Below are 22,395 nucleotides of genomic sequence, written 5' to 3'. Positions count from 1 at the left end.
CTGGATACTATTGTCTGTTTTTCTGGTTCCCTCAAATATTTTTTTTAACCCTGCCTTTGTATTTGGTTCTTATAAGTCATTCAGAATCTCCTGATTGGAATAATATAAAAATTATAGTAAATAAACCTTTAGTTGGACTTTTGTTTCATGATTTCTAAACTGTCTTTTGCAAAACAGTTAACTGCAAAGCAAAACTAAAATAATGATAATAAAGCCAGGCACATCAGTTACCCTTCTATGATGATGGCATCATTCAACTGAACCAGCGAAAGTCTTTCTAGATGACACTGGTCTGCAGTATTCAGTTTGATTTCTGTGCTGAAATAATATGAAATAATAAGATACCACCCAGAGTCACTTTGTGGGAGATGGGTGGCTATATAAATGTGACATACATACATACATACATACATACATACATACTGTATATGTATGTATGTCACATTTATATAGTGTATATATATGAATACCTCCCTCCACATACTCTTTTTAAGGACTGCTTCTTTCCAGAAATATTTTTTTTAAATTCCAAAAATTATGGTTTTGAATGTCTAGAAAGTTTTGACATTCAAAACTAAAAAAATTCTTAGAAGCTATACAACGCAAACTTTTTCTGCATTTACAGTACCTAAAATAATAAACATATAGATTAGATGAATATTTATCCTATACTTTCCTTGTCAGAATCATTCATTCATCCATTCATTCATTCATTTGGAAGTAAAGTCTCCAGATTTCTAGAATACAATGAAAGCTGGATTAAATTCTTCTGTTGTCATAAAATGAATTTTTGGCTCTGTATAATAAATAAAAAGAACAGAGTATTTTGAGTGACACTGAAAAATAATTTATTGTATAGAAGCCCAATCCATTTTGGACAATTCATTTATCACAGGAACTACCAAGCAATGTAATATAAACAGCTTATAAAATATTATCCATGTAAAAACATCCATCTCTAAAATGAGATAAGGCCAACACAATATAGTGTATTTTCTGAATTTACAGTAAAAGATAAACATTTAAAATGAATAATATTTTATAATTCTATTTATTTTATCTCTACAATACTTAAACATAGGAACATGTGATATCTGGGAAAATATTTTAGTAGTCAATCTTTCCAGTAGAATTTTGGTTTTGCAGGAATTGAATATCCTTTACAAAGGCCTTTTTAAAATCCTATTATACGACATGTTTCATTACAAATTCCTACAGAAAGTTTTTATATTATAAAAATTAAAATGTAAAATTATTTTAAAAGTCCAGTTTCCATATACACAGATTTTCATATATCCTTTGGGTATCTTTTTTCCCCATACTTCTAGGACTGTATAGATCCAGTCATATTTAACTCAATTATGAACTGAGGCGATCAATTTTGAATAAAATCTTAACATGAGATTTACCATCAAAATTCAGCATAAGAATCCATTATACTAAAGAATGGAGAACAATGTTCTTATTCTACATCAGTAAGACGATAGGAATGAGGTCTTTACTGAATTAAAGGTTAATATATCTGATAGGATAAGCCCAGAGAATCCAATGCAATGAATCAAAAAACACATTGTAAAAAGTTTGAAAAGGTACTTTATAGAATATATTATAACAGCAGAACACAAGGTCCATTCAAAATCCAGTGAGAGTGCCTCTTTTCTATCGGTAAATTGATGAAAATGTTTTTCCCCAGCCTAGTTGTTCTGTTGCCTGAGGAAATAATTCTGTTTTGGAGTCTTTTCCTCAATTACGTTGATACTTCCTTGAAATCTTTTTTTCTTTCCATTTCCTTGAATATGAAGGATTCTGCGGATTTCATTCACAGAATTGAATCTCTCTGTATTCACAACAGAGGCAACCTAGTAATATATGTTACGTATATACTAGCAAACCAGTAACATTTTGAAAATGTTATTTTGCATACTCAAGAGAATAAATATTTTTGTAATCCTTAGAATATTTCTTCTATGAATGTTCAAGAATCATGATTGTTTTGAAAACAAGTATTATTAACAAATCAAAGTATTATTAACAAATCAATTATTAAACAAGTATTATTAACAAATCAAAGCTGCAGCTATGATTCCTAAAATAGCTAGGGAGCATATATTTTCCACCACCAATTCCTACAAAACATATTTAATAGATGGCAAAGATATAGTGACAATAAATGCTAGTTGGAAAGATGGTTGTGAAACTGTAAAATGATTACATTTATGGTTGGATAGACATTATGCTAATATACAATTTGATATTTATTTACATTTATTTATAAAGCACCTTTCTAAGACTGCCTGACTCCAGAACATCTCTGGGCAGCTTACACATTAAGAAAGAGATAAACATCACAGTATCAAGGAAAACAATAGTTGCCCAGAGGGAATAATAAAAACCTTCTTTTCCATATAATGCTCAGCCTAAGGGGCCTGACAACCATGCTAGCCCAAGACCTGGGGGAAAGACCATGTTTCCAAGGCTAATTTAAAGGTAGGCAGGGTAGGGGCAGTGCAAATCTCTGTGGGGATGCTGTTCCAGAGGGCAGGTGGTACAACAGAGAAGGTACACTTCCTGGGTCCCACTATATGACACTGTTTAATCAATGAGACCTGGAGTTTGCCAACTCTGTCTGGCACAGAAAAGGGCAGAAACAATAGTGATAAACAGTCTCTCAGATAACAGCCCTAAACAGTATCATAGGAATCAGTTTAGTTTGTTGGACTTAAATCAAATTATTTTTTAAAAAAATAGCTGTAGAGAAAACTACTTAATAGGAATTAATTAATGAATATGGCAGTTTTCCTCCTAGGCAAGCCAGGAGCAATTTTACCATTAGGAGAATTTCTATGAGTAAACCAGTTGTCCCTTAGAGACAGATTTTCAATTGCAATCTGAGATTCTAATAGAACAGTTGTTGAGCAGAGGACACCCAGTGTCAATGGTGAATGCCAACTTTGATAAAATAAATGTAAGATCACATGAAGAACTTGTTACAATTTAGGGATGAAACCTGAGCAACTATGTGACATATGCCATATGTCCATAGATGCACTGGAGTCTATTATAACAAGATATTGGGGACTGATTAGAAATAAACTGTATCAGGATATGATACACTGCTCTATTTTATACATCAAAAAATCAAAAATCTGAAAAAAAAACTTGCTAGTAGTGATTTGGTGCAAGTAATGTCCCATTACAAAATAGAATGATTACATTTTTTTTTCATCCATATGGCCTTATGGCCATGCCCTTTTCAGCAAGTATACATCTCATTAGTGTTAGAGTTTAAAGAGCTATCCTTTCTCACAGAAAGTTGACTAGTGATTTCTAACTGACATGTTTTATTTGGTAAGCACAAGTAAGATACATGTATTGTTCAAAATGTATCTCCCCTCCCCCCTCCCCCAGATACAAAATGTCTGTTTCAATTTTGAGATGGAAAAAAAAAATGAATCTACTGTTTGATTTCTGTAAGAAATGCTAAAACATATCCACATCCTAAACAATGTGGAATATTTATGCTTCTAAATATTACTTTGTAACTCTCTAAACAGGGTCTATATTTAATGGCTCAAAACTGCAGACATAATGTACAAAATAGAGATTTCTTCCAATTGCAGAAAAAGGCTGATATTTTGAGTCCTTGTGTATTCTAAGTTGAAGGAACGAATGAGCAGCATTTCAGCACCTTTGGGCTGGAATTACATTTATGCATTACTCCACTTTATAGTACATTCCTATCAGCACTTATCAGAAGTAAAATCTGTGTTCGGTAAGTTTAATTTTCAGGATACATATCCAGGATTTCAGCCTTACTATGCTGATCTCTGAATTCTGTCTAATTCTACTATTTTTCCAGTTTCCAAGAGCTCTCTGAGAGTGTTCAGATGATCATATCTTCATTTAGAAAGTCCGAGATGTGGATGAGGCTTTTGGCCACGGAGGCAATTTGAGCAAGCAACGGAACAATCCAGGAAATCTTCCATTACCTATAATTTTTACAGCTGTTGGAAAGACCATCTGACATTCTTAAGAGCCAGATTTGTCATATGGAAATGACTCAACTGAAGATTCTGAATCTTGCTGATTCTGGAACATGAGTTAGGCAAATGAAGTTCAGTTCATTACAGATATTCACTGTACCATTGAAAAATCCTGTTCACTTCAGGATGATTTTTTCTTTTCCTTCTGTTCTTTAACAAGAATAGTTAGAATCTAATCACTGCAATGATCTAGCCCATTTCCCCTTGAAGACTTCTGAACACAACTTTTCTAAGAGCAGCTCCAAATATAGGACCAGACAAATATGCATTTAAGTGCATGCATCCCCTACTACAGTGGTATGCAAATTGTATCATTCCATTCTTTAGAGAATGGGATTCTGTCATACCCAAGACTGATTGATTCTGCATTCAAGAAACATTAGGAGCACACAAAGAATTCAGTGAACATCAGAGGTTCAAAGCAGAGATCGCATGTAAGGAAAACAGGAACTAAAACATTATTCTATTATTCTTAAATGGAAAACAAACAATGAATTCTGAGTCCTGAGCTACTCCTTCCCTTCCCGATTCCAGTTTGTTCTAATCTGAATTCTTTAAGGAAGTTTAATTCTTCAACTAAATTGGATTCTATGGTTCCAGCTCTGATTGCCAATGTGCATAAGTCTTTGTCGCAGAGTATCCTTACCAAGTTCTTATTTGATTACCTAGTTATGCTTCTGGACCTTCTCCTGTGACCTACATCATTCTGGTCAAAACTGGAATCCTCCTGTTTACCTTCAGCTGTTTTTGAAATGGTGATGCTTCCTGAATGACTCAGTCCTTACCCAGTTTGTCTAAATCACCTGATTTAGATGAGAAAACAGGATGGTCCAGTGGGGGGACATTTTAAAAGATGGATTCTGATTGAGTAGGAAGAGCAGTTGGACAGTAGAACTTGGAGAGGTGGTGGGTTCTACTTCATTGGATATATGTAGTATAAGCTACTTTAAGGGGTGATTTACTTTGGATTTCTGCACTGAGCCAGGGTTGAAGTCACACGTGCAGTCTGACCACTGTTGATTCTCCCAGTCACAGCAATTAACAGTGGTCTAATTGCAAATGTCATTTAAGAATGATTTACTGAATCCCATGTTGTGCATATAATTATTGACTTACTCCAAACTGTCTCTGGATTCAAAGGCTTGTTTGGAACTGGAAAATTCAGATCAGGTTGGATTCAGAGACACGGGATATGAAAGTATGGTTTCAAACTGGCTGCAGATCAGTATATATGAAGAAAACCCCAGGCTCTTTTCCAGACAGAACTGGAAAAGATCCATTTCTGAAATCCAAAGGTTTCCAACCAGGGTTCTGGATGCAAATCAAAAATATAATAAATCTTGGCTTGATTAGGCCAAATAAAAATAATCTGAGTCTAATCAACAACATATGTATTGGATTTGAGTAATACATATCCTCTTTGACTCTTACATTACTTAGTTAAATGTTCTGTTGCTGCAAATGCAGGGATGAGAGGAGAGAGAAATGCATTTATAATGTGAATACAGACTGCCACTTGCCTCAGAATCTAATTTACAAGGAAAAAAAAAACACTTGAAGTTTGATGTGTGAAAGCACTGTATGCTTTCTAGAGACAGTTAAAGCAGGTGACAAAATTAAATGTGTCTTTTCCAGAGGAAGAAAGAAGAGGAAAAAGGCATGAAGATACCTGACATTTGCTGGGTTATGATGCTGTGCCAAAATCAAATGTTCTCCATACAGTAAGTTTTGTTTCATAAAATTAATTATTTGCAGGGAGCTAGTAAGAAAAAGTCGAGTTATGTATTTATTATTTTTAAAGCATGAGACATACATAGCACTTCAAGATGATACCAGATGTTCTTTTCACATCTAATAGATTGATCAGAAGTCCTTACTGAGAAAAATATTCAGACCATTAGCAGCAAAAGGAGGTGGCCCATTAAGGCAAACACTGTTGCTGAAAATCTGTTCAGCAAAATCCCCAAATGTAGACAGTAATAATGATCCTGCATCAAGCCTTCTGGTGAGTTTGGGATTTAAAAAATATTTATTGCTAGTTAAACACTGGCTGATTTCCACTGCATTTGATGCAATATTAATTTTTCAGAGGTTGCATCAATATATCAATGGTCCTTCCTTCACTGCAGTTAATCACAGATGATCTCTTCCCAGGACAAAAAAAAAAAAAAAACTTTTCTAATTTACCCATCCTCAGGCCTACTCTTGAGACAGGCCTACTGTGGTCTTAGGCTATTTTTTTCCTCTTCTATTGAGCTAAACACAGGATTTGCCAAATATAGATTTCCTTGCCCATTTCGTAATGGAGTGAGAGACAGAGATGCAGCCACAGTTCACCAATGAGCTGAAATCATCTTGAAAAGGAGGCATTTGTATTTGAAGGGAAGAAGTGAAATCCTGTACTCATTCAGTAGTTGCCTCAGCTACATTTTAGTTGAATATTATTTTTCTTAACGTGGTAGGAACCCCAAACACATTTCAGTCACAGCAAAGTCCTTTCATACAAAAATAAAACCATGGACATGAACTAAGCATGTGTCTATTTTTTCTACAGAAATCAATATGATTCAGATTTCTGTTACTTTTTACTATAATTTTAATTAATAATAAATGTTGGCTTGTGGCTTGGTGGGCTGCAAGGGTGAGACGTAACAGCAAACACCAAATTAATTGCCTGCTCAGGTTCCAGTAAAAGTATTTTCACTGTGAATATATTCCAGTGAGAATATACATTCCAATACTTATTTGAAAAAAAAAATTTGTTCCCATTTAACTAAAACAAAATTAACCTTCTCAGTTCAAATAATGTTCAATTGACTAGGAAATATGTTCTTCATAGCAGTTTGAATGTTTTCTTGCAGTTGTATTGTTCAGCAATCCCATTGATTTATGAGCATGCTCATGCCACTGTTCAGCCTTTGAAACAGCCCTCCCCCATAAAGCTATGCATAGAATAAAATATAGCCCAAATAAGGTAAAACCAACAGAATCAGCAACGCAGGAACCAAAAAAATTGGTAGTTTAAAAGTAATAAAATAAATAGCACTTCACAAAATTCCTGATGATAATGAAAGGCAGTCCTTAAACATTTCTAGTGAGGCTGTAGTATGATTTGGGTGCCACAACTTGTATACTAGGTGGGAAAGATCATATGGGTGGAGGCAGTGTTTCAAATATCCTCAATTTGTACTATTCAGTACAGCAGCATTAAAGCAGCTGCATCCTGCGGAAGGCTGGCACTGCTGTTTTGAAGGCTTTCCTGGCAGTCTGTGCATTTGTGTGTGTGCATGTACACACACACAGCTGCATCGTTTCCTTGTGGTCTGAGTGGAGATTTTGAGTGTGCATGCACACAGGCAATCTAGAACAGCCTTTGAAGTAGCCACATGAGCCTTCCAAAGGATATAGCTGCTTTCATGCTCCAAAGAGAACAAATGACTTTGGTCGTGCCAATGTAGCACCTTTCCAGTGTTTTGCATAGCTTGGAAATTAAATGAAAGACAGAAACAAGACAATTATGATATCTGGTATGATATCACCCACTGGTTTTTCTACATGGAAGAGCCCTACATAGGTTGCTAAAGTGATCAGCTTGAGATGGAAATGAACATTCTACTGAATTACAAAGAGCCTAGTAATGGGAAGTGCAAGTTGATCCTGCCAGTTGATTTGTCTAATAATTAAGATATTCTCCACAGGCAGATTCCAGAAATGCAGTAGTTAATTTTTCTCCGTATTCTCATAGGAAAAGGGTTGGGTGTAATGTATGTGATTTTGGGAGCTGATTGTATTATATATGCGCAGAAGTATGACATGTCAAACCCAATCAGGCTAACTCATAAATCACTGCTTATAGACTGTAGCCTAACTTTCCCTATGAAACTGGTACCCTAACTATCACATGCCATTAAATTAGTAACACACAACTCCTCCCCTAAACTTTATCAGAGTACATCACAGGCAATTAGCTCTCATAAAGTTTCACCTGAATGGCATCCTCCTTATTCTTCTGGGATTATAGAAATTTATGATTTTCTTTTTTGTCTTAGGAGAGGATCATTTAGATGTTGATTGAAAGTAGAAGTTAATGATTCTTGCATACCGAGCTGATTTCATGGACATGTCCACATTGTTTTCTTGACAACAGTGGAGATGATGATGATGATGATGATGATGATGATGATGATGATGGTAATGATGATGATGATTTACTTCCCTGTGCATCCTAGTGGTCTGGAATTTTCCAGTAGTCAGACATCTAGCAATTAATGGACCTTATCACGCTTTCTGGAATCAGCCAAGGTCAGCTAGGTGGTGCTACTCAACTAGGTGAAACTAAAAATACTGTTTTCCGTTTGCTTCTGTTTAGTTGTTTTCCTATAACTGCACTAAAAGAAACACAGGTAAAGAAACCTTGCACTTTAACAATCTGGAGATACATTAAAATATTTTTATTAAATATTTTGACTTAGTAAAACATTTCACTTCAATCAATGTATTGAAAAGATATCCAGATATTAACCTACAGTTTAACACTTTCTCATGAATAGCTTTCAGGGGAATAGCCATATTAGTCAGTTGCTGTAAAATAGTCTTGTGGCACTTTAAAGATGAACCAGTTTATTAACCCATAGCGTTCACAGGATAAAGTCAATGCACAGTCCATGGAAGTTTATGCCATAATATTTTTTAAGAGCCAGAGACTCTTGGATGCTGTAAATGACTTAAAAACAAATCATTTTCAATGAGAAAGAAAATTTAGAAAATATAAGCAGATATTATTAATAACAACAACCACATGTTTAGGTAACTAGGAAATGGCAGAGTTGTGGAACTACAAAAGCTGAACAGAAGTAGCAATGCCTGAAAAAGATGATTTGAGGGAGGGGGACATACACATGACTGTATGAATAAATACATAAATAAATCGATTATTGATAATTCCAGTATGTATCTTCCAATTAGATTAGTATGGAAATCTACCCCTAGATTTCACTTAATATTGCAACATAATAAATTCAAATATGAAATTAAACATTTTAATGGAAAAAAACAACAACATTATCTGTTTAAGAATGCTTTGTATGTGCATGTAAACTATATGAATGTGCATATATTTAATTGCTTGCTTCCTCCAGAATACCTAAGTACATGGAGCCACAATACTTTCTTTAGTTTTTCATTTTAATTTCTTTTAGCATTCAGTCCAAAATGCTTAGTAAGTCATATGTTGGTCACCGGTTGTACAGTTACCAGTTGCAATTGATGTTTGGCAATTAAAAGCTCTTAGCCAATTGATCCCTCTAATCCAGCATTTTTCCAACTCGGAAACTCTAAGATGGGTGGACTTCAACTCCCAGAATACTTCAGCCAGTATGCAATATCCTTTTTTCAAATACAGCACAAAATATGAAAAATATTTGCAAACAACAAAGTTTAATGGAAGTAAATTATAGAAAATTATAGAAATATTCTGAAAAATCAGTAAAAACAATAAAATAAAATAAATAACATGTTGACTTATCTACCATGAAAGGACAAGAGGAAAGAACTCTATCTGCCATTTGGGATGGTAACATATGTTTTGACAATGAAGAAGATAACATCAATGTGTTAAATATTATTCCAGTTTATATAATAAACAAATATTAAATTTGGAACTGAATATATAGACACAATACAGCTTATCAAATTTACAGAACAAGAAAAGGGAACTGTCAATAGTGAAATTAGTGAAGAGGAAACAAAAAGAAGCAATAAAAAATTGAAATTGAATAAATCTCCAGGATTAGAAGGAATTTCTACAATATATTATAAAACTTTCTAGGAAATTTTGATTGTACCATTGACTCAGGTAATGAATGAGATTCAACAACATCAAATACTTCCTTTTTGAAAGCTTTGATTTTTTTGGTTTATAAAGAGGAGGAAAGACCCAATCTATTTGTTACTTAATATAGACTACTATATTACTATAAGGGAACATAACAGGGTGTCACATCTCTCCTTTATATTAGCATCAGAACCATTGGCAAAGAAGATACAACAAGAACATAAAATTTCAGGAATTAAATTATCCAATCAAGAACTCAACATTATATGCAGATGATGTATTTACAATTATCTATCCGATAATGATGATGGATGGACAGATGGATGGATGGATGGATGGATAATCTCAGTACAGTTCATTATCTGGATATTAGGTTAATAACAAGACTCAAATGATGACATAAAACTTAGTTGCAGAAGAAAAAAAATTCAGTAAATAAAGGGTGTTGACATTACTTTAAAAATAATAGGTATTGGGAAATTTTTTTAACAAAAATAGTAAAGATTAATTCAAGAAAAAAATATTCCCAGACTTGGAAAAGTATAATGGTAAAAATCTTAAGATGGAGAAAGCTGAAACTGTCCTGGTTAGGAAGAATCACAGAAGTAAAAATGAATATTTTATTAACACTTAAATTTTTGTTTCATATTATTCCATTAAGAATTGAAGACAAAACATTTAGTGACTGACAAAAACAAACAACTCATTTTATATGGTATGAAAAAGATCCAGGGTAAATCATAAGATCCTACAAGACTTGAAAGACTGAGGTGGACTGGCAGTACCAAATTTTAAATTGTATTCCCTTGCTAATTGCTTAATTTGGATAATGGATTGGATCACTGCACTTTATGGTTGGACTGTTTCAATGTAAGGGCAAGGACACCTTACCCTGGTGGCCTACGCCTAAATAGAAAAATACAGTCTATAAAGGATTGGATAATAATAAGTAGCATTTTTAAAAATATAGGATAAATATAGGAAAAGAACTAGTCCAGATTTATCACCTCTTGCTTCAGTATTAAATATTTATCTTTATGAAGGAGAATGTACAAAGAATTTTGACAGGTAGACAGTCCTTTGAGATTGTCTCTTCAGAAACCATCATTCTCTCCTAAAAAAATGTACACCCCAACATCAAACATTTAGGAAACATTTAGGAAAAGATAAGTTGTTTGTTGAGACTACCTGCCAAGTCTTCTGAAGTTGTTCTGTTAAACTACTCCTTCCAAAAAGATGAACAAACAACAGTTCCCCATCTTCAGGCATATAAGTTGGAATGATTATGTCCCCAATACTATTTCAGACCGCATCAATTACATTTCCTTAGATGCATTGATAGTTCTGATAAATTTACAGATAACCTGGATCTTTGGGGACATATGATATTGTCATACCATGCATTTTCTATTTCCTCTCTTACATGTTTTAACAATCAGATTTTTGTTTCTTTAAATCACAATTTCCAATTAAATCCAAAATGGAGCATTGCAGTTTAAAGTTTGTTTCCTAACTAGGAGAGACTGCCAGCCATCTATTTCCAGACCATGTTCATTTTTATGTATTTCTTTCCTTCTCTTTTTTGAACTATGCAATTTGAAGGGCAATTATAGCATGGATTAGTCTACATTCTAATACGTGTATTTGTCTAGGCAGTAAGAGTTAAGATAATTCACTTAAAAATGGAGACCCCCCCCCCCAAATACTCAGTTTCTGCAGCTAACAAGGATCATTAAAGTAGGTGGTCTACTAAGATAGGAAGTCTCAGTCTACTTCAGCAAAAAGAACAAGGAAACTTGCAATACCTTGAAGACTCAAAAGTTTATTTTGGCATAAGATTTCATGGGCTAGACTCTGAGAGTTATGCAGTAAATCAGCATCAACTCCGAGGTACTAATTTCAGAGGGACCTTTTAAGAAGAACAGGAATATAATGCCAAAGTAGCATAGAGTGAGATTTGAGTTAGACTCCATGGCAAAACATGGAAAATTTTAAAAAGGACCATACTACCAAAAAAAAAAAAAGTATTTATATGGGAGACTTCTGGGGAAGAAATGACAAACTAGCAGAGCTGACGACTGTGATGGAATGAAAAGCCAGTGAGTAGACTGACTGTTCAAAATTCCTTTCCGAACAAGGAGAAGACTTGAGATCATCCATAAGTACTCCAGACAGTTGCTTCTCATGAGGAGACCCCAAGACAGGGTTCTCTGGCAGGTTTAGAGCTCTGGGAGATGAGGAAATACCCATGTTGCTCAAACCACAGTTGGCACCTTTAAAAGGACACTGGGTTCATATATTTCCTTTTCTAATCACTTTTGGAAATTGCTTGCTAACTGCTTTTCAGCTATTGGGAACCTTTGGATCAACAGGTTTTATAGCACCAGGTGAGTTTCCTTCAATCCTTAGTGAAAGAAGTTTTAAGTACAAGTTTAAGGACTTAATTATTTTTACTGGAATAAACAGCAAAAGAGTGATTAAAACTTTGATTTTAGAAAGTTACAAGTGGACTAAGGGTCCAGATAAATTTGAAATAAGATTTTGGAATTAATTATAAGAATAATTCCCTTTGGAAAAGACTTTTGTTTTGAATTCTTTAAAAAAAAATAATGATAGAATAAGACTTTGAAGATTGGACACTGGAGGGAACTAGAATGAGCTAAAGATTATAATTTAAGGAGAAGAACACTTAAATTTGACTTACAAATACAGAATGGAGCAAAATATTTTAACATTGGACATATTGAAGGATATTTTTGAACAATAGGCCCAGAAGTTAATTTTAAGACTGCCTCTATAGATAGACTGTGTTTAAAAGATGTTATAGAATTACTAAATTTGTTTATATTTGTTGGGATGAAGGGGGAAGTCATTTCTTTATATATTTCTTTTCTTTTCTTTACTATATTCTTATTTTTTCTTTCTTTTCTATTTTTTCTATTTTCTTTTTCTGCACCTTTTTAATATTTTTTAGTTTGTATTAGTTTTTTATTGTTGTAGTTGTAATTGTTAATAACATTATTATTAAAAAGGAAAGAAAAAGTGTGTATATGGACCTTCAGGCATAGAGGATATTGTGTATGTTCTGTTTGACTGCCAAGTATATGATTTAGTAAGAATACAGAAATTAGAGTCATTACTTGACAGAACAGCCTATTGGTATATTGAAACAAATTGTCTTATTTCTTCCAGGATGTAAACCCATTTGCATCACCAAGTAAGATCACCAAATATATAGTTAAGGCCATTCAACTGAAAACTCATTTTATAGAACAGTAATATACAAAGGCGATCAATTTGGTTGAATGTACTCCTTTTTATATCTTTGTATATTTGCATTTATTTTACATTCTGCTGTTGTTTTTGTATTTTGATAAGGTCAATTGACTACTCAATAAAAATGAATGAAAATGAATATACAGTGTTGGAATAGTACTGAAGAGCCACCTGACCTCTAAAACTTCCTGACTGACTCTGGACCACTCAGTAATTAATAAGAGAAGAACGAAGACCATTCCTAAGCACAATGATGGCAAAATGATGAAAGATGCATTGTGACCTCGCAACACAAGCTCCATCCTTTTGTAAGTGAAAGAAATTAAAGGAAGGAGATTAAAAAAAAGCGAAGAGAATACAGCTGAATGTAGGTTTCACAAGTGTGCACTATACTTCTGTATACCATTCCATTCTTGCAAACTATCCTTGCTTTCAACACATTCATTCATCACCTAATACATTGCCTTTTGTTCATTAATCTTTTCATTGCTCTTTTTTGAGGATGGCATCCAACTAGAACTTTCCTCTCAACCATTCATTCTTGCTTCATATGTTGAGATATATATACCTTCTTTTTTACTTACTCTTTTTTATTTGGTCCCATTCATTCAGAACTCATTCCTTCTGACTGCTATGTCTTCTACTTTTCCACACACTTTTCCACATTCAACTGCATTCAAGTTACTTTTATGTTTCTACTGACATATCCAATGCTCTCTTCCATATAATGAAGTGGGCAGAAGCGTAAGATAAAACTGACGATTTGTCTCAACGCTGCATGTCCGCTACTGTATAGTAAATTGTGCCCATCACATACAATTGGAAACATACTGTGAGGATGCTATTTTGTTAAGGTTTTTTTTTTTTTTTTAAGTCCATAGGATTCCAAAGTTTCTCAAAGAGCAAGTATTTGCATTTGATCCTTGCTGAGAATTTTGCTTCTGTGCTACTAAAAATGATTTGATGAAAACTGGAAGGCTATTTCTTTGAGAGATCTTTCAGAGATGGGACAGCTGGAAAATACTTCCCACTGCAATGGAACTCAAAGGCTTTTATTAGAGAATTTTCTTCCTGCTGGTCCCATGTTTCTCTCTTCCTCCCCATCTCTTTCCTTTGCCTTCGGTCTGTTTCACTCTGTGTGCTTTTAAGCTTTCAGATAGTTTACCTCTTGGCGGCAACAGTACTCACTACTGACAGAAGAGACAAGTAAAGAAGGTGACTGGACAGCCTTATTGACAGCCAGAAAGGACTAAATTGATTATCCCCAATGAAATACAATAAGAGGAAGACATTTCACTAAAAGCATATCCTTTGAACAAGCTCTCTATTAATTAATTGTTAGCCCCAGGAGATAATGTGGTGCCTAAACAAGAAAGCAAGGCAAAAAGAAAGAGTATGTGGCAAGAGGAGGGAGGAGGGAGAGCAGCTCGGTCACCTTTTAATAACTCTATCAAAGGATATGTGTCGCCAAGCAGGCTGCCCTGGCATATCTCTAAGATTCCCAATGTACACTAAGTGCAGCCCATTTAGCCATTATGTCTGAATATCAATAATGAGAGAGGAAATTTTTTCTATAGAAGTATCTATACCAATTAAGGGCTTTCTGTTTTAAAGAGAGCTGTTATGTGCCGAAGTCTGAAAGTTCCTTTCAAATACATTGCAGAAAGAGCCAAAATATACATCCATTTTTCTCAATAAATGTCTAATATAAGAACCAACGAACCATCCAACACATTGTTTTTCTGAATCAGGCTGAATGCCAGGAATCCAGCATTCTCTTTGACATAATGGCCAAACAGATTATATAGGAAGCTCAAAAACAATGCCAGTTAGAGGGAGCCCTCTCCCACCTTTGTTCTATAGCAACTGGTACTTAATGTAGGGTGACATTGCTGTTGTTGTTCTTGTTCTTATTATGTTTAATTTGTACAACTGAATGTAATGCTGGGATAGTAATGGCCATTGAGAGCTCTATATTAAAGAATTTGGCTAGCCCCTTTTAAAGCCATCTAAATTGATGGCTGTCATTCCATCTGAGTGAAGGATTTGGTTGCAAGTTCTTTTAAAAAAAAACATGAGCAATGTCCTATTTTTTAAAAATAGGAACTTCAGATAATTTCACATGCCATAGATCTTTAGAAAACAAATGGCATTAATAATTATGTGGCGGCCATCTAATTTTCTTGGTTTAAACCTTATTTTATAACTACCATCATTGTCAATTACTTGTATCTGACAGAAGCAGACTGAGGTCAGGGCATGGAGGCTGAAGTTAAATCTCCAGCTCTTCCTCTCAGGTTTACTCCCACTAATATTAGCTGATGTCATTCTATCAAGCTGGATCAATGTCACAGAACAGAAATTACTGTCACATGGGTTATCAGCAGGGTTTATACAATCCCAGGGCTATAACCATGTCAAATATACACTCCTGCAAGATTAAATGATATTGAGTTTCAGGTAGAAGTGAACAGCTTGGCACAAGGAAGCGGGACCTTGGTGACAAAGAGTTCCTGGAAAGCAGACAATTATCTCTTCTCCCATTTCCCAAGTTAAGGAAATTACCTGGGCTAGGCATAATATTTCATAATATTGGCCCACTTCAAGGAAGATATTCTAAGGTCACATATGAGAAACATACAGAACTGGGGATATTTTAACAGTTCAACGTGTGCTATTATACTGTAGCATTTGTAGGGCATCTGCAGTGCTTACCTCTGCTTCATCAGTGTCCTGGAAGAACATATACTGTAACTTTTATATAAGTTTACTTTTCTCAGACTTTAAATCTTCTATGAACCGGATTGTAGCAAAATACTGTGTAGTGGCAGTGAAAAATGAGGTCCCAACAAATGTAAGTCTTCCATAATTACAACTCATTTTACTATTTTTACTACTGTTTAATATTCTTGTCCTTGGCCATAATAAAAGATGATGATGATGATGATGATGATGATGTTGATGATGATGACGACAGAAAAGTAGTTGCAATTCTTCCTACCTTTTCCTTCCCACAACAGCTGAATGAGCTGGCTGCTAATATTCCAACACAGGGATTAGTTTTTCAGACTTCAGTTTTATGTGGTTCACCCAATTTTTGCTAATCCCTTTACACTCTATAAAGCTATCACATAATATGGGAGGAAACAAGACAAACATAAAAGGGTGCACATGATGATGACTGTTAGTGCCAGGGCACATGAAACTTTATGGGCTAGAGGTGCTTATTACCAAGATCTGCACAGCCTTTCCTCTGCTGTGTGTGGCATGTGATGGTAATCATGAAAAAGAGTTTATGCCTTTTAATAAAATTTGGTAGTTGAAAAAGGTGCTACCAGAATCTAGATTTTCTTGTCCCCATAGACTAACATAGCTCTCCTCCTACGATGTACAGGTACATGGAGGTACTGTATATGGAGAGTTTCTACCCGCATTGAAGGATTTTGCTGAACTAGAGTTCTTTCCTGAAGTCAGAGATTTTTCAGCATGGATTTTTTCTCTAAAATCAGATGTTCATTAAGGGAGATAGAGGACAGTACTTCCTGTATGGCTTCCAGAATTCATCTCTTATTTTGATTTAGTGGCTGCCAATTTTCCAAATTGAAGTAACAGATTCAAATTAACCTGTTACAGGTTCCTCCCCCACCCTCTTTGGGTGCCATGGCCTTAAGAACCTCCTTAGGCCATGGGAACAGAGATTTGGCAGGTCTGGTAATCAGAAATGCTTTCATTTGGCTTTTTAAAAATTAATTCTGACTGGCTGAACATTGTTCTTTTGCATTTATTAACACGGCAGTAAATGAGGGAAAATAAGAAAGGATGGCTAATCAAGTAAAAGGATATTGGATAGTCACTGATTACTCCTCACAATTATTGCTCACATAATATGAGATGCATTCCCATTTGAAAAATAATTCATTTTAACCATTTCTAATGAAAATGAAAAAATCACAGTCTGTCTAGGTGGAAAATTCAGTGTCTCAGGAGGAGGAGGAAGAACATTAGTCTGGTCTATCCTGGGATAACATTTCAAATGAGTTCACCATACAAAATATATTCATGTGGTATTTGTGTTCCAAGTGTAACTGTATTTTTGAAACTCTACTTTGTTAAATTTAAATGATATTAATTGTTGGGAAATACAAAAATAAGTCAAACTTAGATAAGTTTCCCATAATGCATTAATTTGTTGCATACTAGATTTATGGTATGACATTTACCTTCTGCAGATCATGAGAAGAGGCAAGTAACTGGAACCTGGTCGAAGTAGGTATCAATCTAAATGCCTTAAGAGAATTCACAAAATTCTGCTTGTTTTTTGAAGATGTGTTCTTAACAAAAATGAATTCTATGCTAAGAACTATATTCTTTGCCTGTTCAGGATTGTGCGCAGACCTGGAATGAGCACTGACATTTATGGGAAACTTTCAGGACCCATCAGCATGTATGCCATTCAAGTATCCCACAATACCTTATAACCATGCTGATCTAGAACAATGTTTCTCAGCCTCAGTAACTTTTAAGGTGTGTGGACTTCGACTCCCAGAATACCCCAGCCAGCATGGGGAGGGGAGGGGGTTAAGATGGTGTATAGAAACTTGCTTCTGCTGCTAATTCAACCTGCCATTGAAAGCATAGTGGATCATTAACTGCCCCCGTCTCCCAGGCATGAATCCAGCTCAGCTTGTACAGAATTGGAGCACACACATATACATACACACACAGTATTGTTATATTGAAAAACCTAAGCCAGATCTACAATATAAAGTCCTTCTCAACTCAAAGTAAAAATGTTAGAACATTTTCCCCTTGTCAGTATAGTAGAAATAAAAACTTTTTGTCAACTACGCAACTTCTCAGTGTATCCTATTTGGTAGACCAAAGAGGACTATTAAGCCTCTTGGCATAGAAGCAGAAGAGCTCATGATAATTCAAAAGGGAATAAGAGTATAAAATTCCTGCAAAAAATGTCATACAAACTGTCGTCCTATTGATAATTGCTGAGAAAAAAAAAAGCATATTGCTCTATCCTTGAAGTCTCTAAAACTAGGGATAGGAAACCTCTCATCTCTCCCCTGCAAGATAAATATGACCTGCAATCTAAACTGCCAAGAATCTTCTCCTTCCTCAAACTTTCCCAAATCTCAGGATGCCATCTTTGTTCTTGTTCGAGCAAGGAAATTGCTTCAGGTCTACTAAGTCTACTTCCTTTAGAAAGGACACTTTCTTGCACAGGATGCTCTGCTCCTTGACCTCATTGGAGTCTGGGACTTAATCTGCCCCTCTAGCTGGAAAGTTTTCCTTACTAATAATGTTTATAGAAAAAGAGCCAGCAACTACCAGTGTACTAATTCTTGAAATTGCAGCTGAAGCATAAAGGGAAACTGGTGTGTGATTGTGATGAACATTGAGAAGGCAGGAATCCTGATTTCATTTATGTGCAGTGTGCTAGCGAGGACTAACCAGGAAAGACAACATGGGTCGATAAATAAGTTGAGCCACATCACAGCTGGCTGTAAAAATGACAAAGTCTTGGTTGGGAATGAAAGTAAAACTGCCAGCATTGTTGTTATGTCTTTATACAAACTGATGGTTCATCCATACCTGGAATATTGTGTATAACTGTGGTTGATACACCTTAAAAAGAGTATCTGGAGAGCTGGAAAAGACAAAGAAAATGATATTTCTGAATTAATAACATTCTGTCAGGTTTATATCTTCAACATTGCAAGATCAAAGACAGAATTCTCCAGTTTTTCTAGCAGAGTACAAATTTTAAGGTTAGATTATTTTCAACAATCTAGGTCAGTAGACACATACATACCCCTTGTCCCTTCTAATAAGCCAAGAGAGAAAGTAAGAAGTTTCTTCTGCCTGAGCTGGCAGATGTGAGTCAGTGTCTAACAGCCCAGTGGCATGCCATCTAGAGGGTATTGGAGCAGATAACTCATTGGTGCTATTTGCAATTGAGGAGCAAGAAAGCATTGTAAGAGCTGACTAGCTCAAACGTTAGTCAGTAAAAATATGGCCACAGGAGCATAGAGCAAAAATACTTATTAGTTAATAAAACAGAATCTCTAAGCATTCTAATAGAATGATTTCCCTTTCTTAACAAATGTTCCATTTTTAGACTTAACAACCAATGCTTACAGTGTCAGGTTCGGTCAGCACGAGGCTTCAGGGAAGCACGGGGCTGCAGGGAAGCTCGCAACCAGACCACGCGGAATCCACCGGCGGTAGCTAGCGGGGAAAAGAGGAACCGAAAGCGCCGCTAATTAACGAGCCACCTGCGGCCAGCTAAACAGGAAAACCACAGCGGAAGCTTTTAACTATGAACTGATAACGGCGCGAGCAAGCAAGGAACGGGGCCGCAGGGCAGTGAAACAAGATCGCAATGCAGCACAGAACCCGCGGGTCTGCACGTAGCAGGGAGGGACCAACCCAGCCGGAGGGGGACTGGCAATCAAGGACAATGGACTCTGACCGACCCTGCCATCATGAACAATCAAGGGGGACATTGGGGGGCCCAATAGTCCACAGCTGCAACGCGATCACGAGGCGGGAAAAAGCGCAGGAAGGGGGGAATATAACAAGTGATGCAATTGTACCAAGCCAGTCCTGGCTTTGCTTGTGACTACTACGTTACGCATGAGTAAACCTTCTTTGTGAACCACACGTGTCACGAGAGTTTCTCTGTCGAACGGGGCAAATCTCACATAAAGCCAGGACTCACCGTCAGCGCTACCCGGTACCACCGAGGAGCGTTTTCTTTCTCAATACAGGCATGACCAGCGACGAGGAATCCGTGGGTCAGCTGGAGCGCGAGGAACCCAGGCTCGCGGAAGGGCGGTCGGAGCCGCCTGGGAGCGACGGGGCAGCGGCCGGGGCCGGGCGCCCTCCATCCGAGCGGTGGTCGGTGGGCGTGAACCAAGGACCAGACGGTTCAGGCGTTACGATGACCCGGGGTTCGGGGTTCCGGAACCGCGAGTGGAGCGAGGAATTCGCCCGACTAGAGGAGAGAGTCGAGCGACGCCTAGACGCCGTGGAGGTGATGCTCCAGACCCTACTACAGAGAGTGGGGCCACCGGCGGTGAACGAGGGGGCGAGCGACAGGGGGGCCGGTCCGGCACCCCCGCCGGCACCACCCACGGCGCCCCGGTCGGAGGACCAACGGGCGGCAGACGCCCTGAGACTTCGAGGTATCACTGGGAAGTTCTCAGGGGACCCCGAACAGCTGCCGCACTTTCTGACGCACGTCAGGGGGTTCATGCAGAGGGGTGGTCACCTATTCGCTAGAGACGAGGACAGAGTATCCTACGTGGCCGAGCTGCTAGATGGCCAAGCAGCCAGCTGGGTGATCGGGCTGTACGATGCCAACGCGGCGGAACTACGGAGTTTCCCGGACTTCATGCAGGCGCTCCGGGACAGATTCGAGGACACATTGAGCGCCAAGTGGGCGGAGGACGACATCCTACAGTTCAGACAGCGGGGCAAATCGGTATCGGAGTATGCCCTGGAGTTCCGGAGGTTGGCCGAGAAGCTCACGGACTGGCCGGAGTCCCTGAAGGTGAAGTATTTTAAGAGGGGACTCAACCCAGAGATCCTGGAACGGGCACTGGGGCGGGATGACCCGCCCACAGTGAAGGATTGGATCTGGCTGGCCGGAACGGCGGAATCGGCGTGGCGGCAGATCCAACAGAGCACAAGACGACGGGACCAGATGAGGGACCAGCCGAGGGAGAGGACCTCCGAGGAGAGGCGGAGCGGTCGGCGGCAGTCCACCGGGGGGCGAGAGGCGACCAGAGCCCCGAATCTGTGCTTCCGATGCGGAGGCAGAGGCCACCGAGTGGCGCAGTGCCCGACGGAGCGGGAAGGAGCCCCACCACGGCCCGAAGTCAAGCCCCCGCGTGCGAACGGGAAAAGGACCGGCGACCGACCGCGGAAGGGGGCAGTGGCGGCGGTGACCGAGAAAGGACGTGGGGGGTGGTCGACCCCGGAGACAGCATCCTCCGGAGAGGACTCGGAGCCGGCGGGAAACGAGGCGCGCTCGCACTGAACGGCGTCCCAGTGCGAGCAGGGGAGTCGAGGCGCGCGGACCCAATAGGAGATGAGGACTGCCCACCGTTCCGGGTGAGGATACACGTCCGGGGGGTGAGATCCGGAGGGGAGGCGCAGCTACGGGCGCTACTGGACTCAGGCTGCACCCACTGCTTGATGCACCCAGCGGTGGTCTCGGGGCTCGGGCTACAGCTGAGGCGCCTCCGGGAGCCCATTTCATTCAGCCAGCTAGATGGCACGCTGGCAGGGGGGGGGCCAGCTCAGTATTACACCGAGCCGGTCCAGATGACGATCGGGAGTCACCGGGAAGAACTGAGGTTTGTGGTGGTCCCGGTGGCCGACTACGCGGTAGTACTTGGCTTGCGTGGCTACGGCGGCGGAACCCACGAGTCGACTGGACGGCGGAGGCAGTGCGGTTCGGGGTCGACAGACCGGCGAGGGGCGAGAGCAGAGGGGACCGAGCCGTGGAGACGGAGGCAGCCGCAACCACCGGCGGGCAAGCGGAGGGTCCGGGACACCAGGAGACGGGGCGAGAGCAGATGGGGCCCGAGACCCGGGCGGCAACAGCAGCAGCAGCAGCGCCGGGACCCCGGAGACCCGCCACGATCCCGAGGCGAGGGGAGGCAGCGGCGACTGGCGAGGCGACCGCAAAGCGAGGGGCCGGACCTGGGGAACCCCCGACGGGCAGCGGAATCCCGAGGCAGTATCGAGACCTGGCGGCAGCGTTCGGGGAGAAGGAGTCCGACCAGCTCCCACCACACCGGTCCAGTGATTGCGCCATCGAGCTAGAGCCAGGAGCGACCCTGCCTAAGCCGAAAATGTACTCCCTGTCGAGGAGGGAGATGGGGGCCCTGCGCGAGTTCATAGACAAGAACCTAGCGTGGGGATTCATCCAACCCGCGAAGTCACCATTAGCGGCCCCGGTGCTATTCCGGGAGAAGAAGGATGGCTCGCTCCGTATGTGCGTAGACTACCGGGGGCTGAACGCAATCAGCACGGAGTACAAATACCCCCTCCCCCTGATGAAGGACTTGATGTCGCATCTGTCGAAGGGGAGGGTGTTCACAAAACTGGACTTGCGCGAAGCCTACTTCAGAGTCAGGATCCGCGCAAAAGATGAGTGGAAGACGGCGTTCAACACCCCGCTCGGAAGCTACCAGTTTTCCGTGATGCCGTTCGGATTAA

General features: G+C 38.9%; 1 long non-coding RNA gene across 4 annotated transcripts in view; it reads left to right on the top strand.

Moving 5' to 3' along the window:
• Nucleotides 1-20,029, top strand: part of LOC112542667 (uncharacterized) — a 44,765-nt gene extending 24,736 nt beyond the window's left edge. The window contains exons 2-6 of one of the 4 annotated variants that reach the window (XR_015795357.1): nt 5,679-5,764; nt 8,093-13,460; nt 14,302-17,418; nt 17,534-17,676; nt 19,283-20,029. This is a non-coding gene — a long non-coding RNA (uncharacterized LOC112542667). Of the gene's footprint in view, nt 1-5,678; nt 5,765-8,092; nt 17,419-17,533; nt 17,677-19,282 lie in introns of all 4 variants that reach the window. The other 3 variants (XR_003086326.2, XR_003086325.2, XR_015795356.1) reach the window with 3 other exon arrangements.
• Nucleotides 20,030-22,395: the final 2,366 nt, after the last annotated feature.

This window comes from Python bivittatus, unplaced genomic scaffold, assembly GCF_059951505.1.
Source record: "Python bivittatus isolate LINGU-HERP-01145 unplaced genomic scaffold, Pbiv_v1 ctg000060_np1212, whole genome shotgun sequence".
Taxonomy (NCBI): domain Eukaryota; kingdom Metazoa; phylum Chordata; class Lepidosauria; order Squamata; family Pythonidae; genus Python; species Python bivittatus.
Note: the sequence above shows the minus strand (reverse complement) of the source record. Positions and strands in the feature narration are given on the sequence as shown.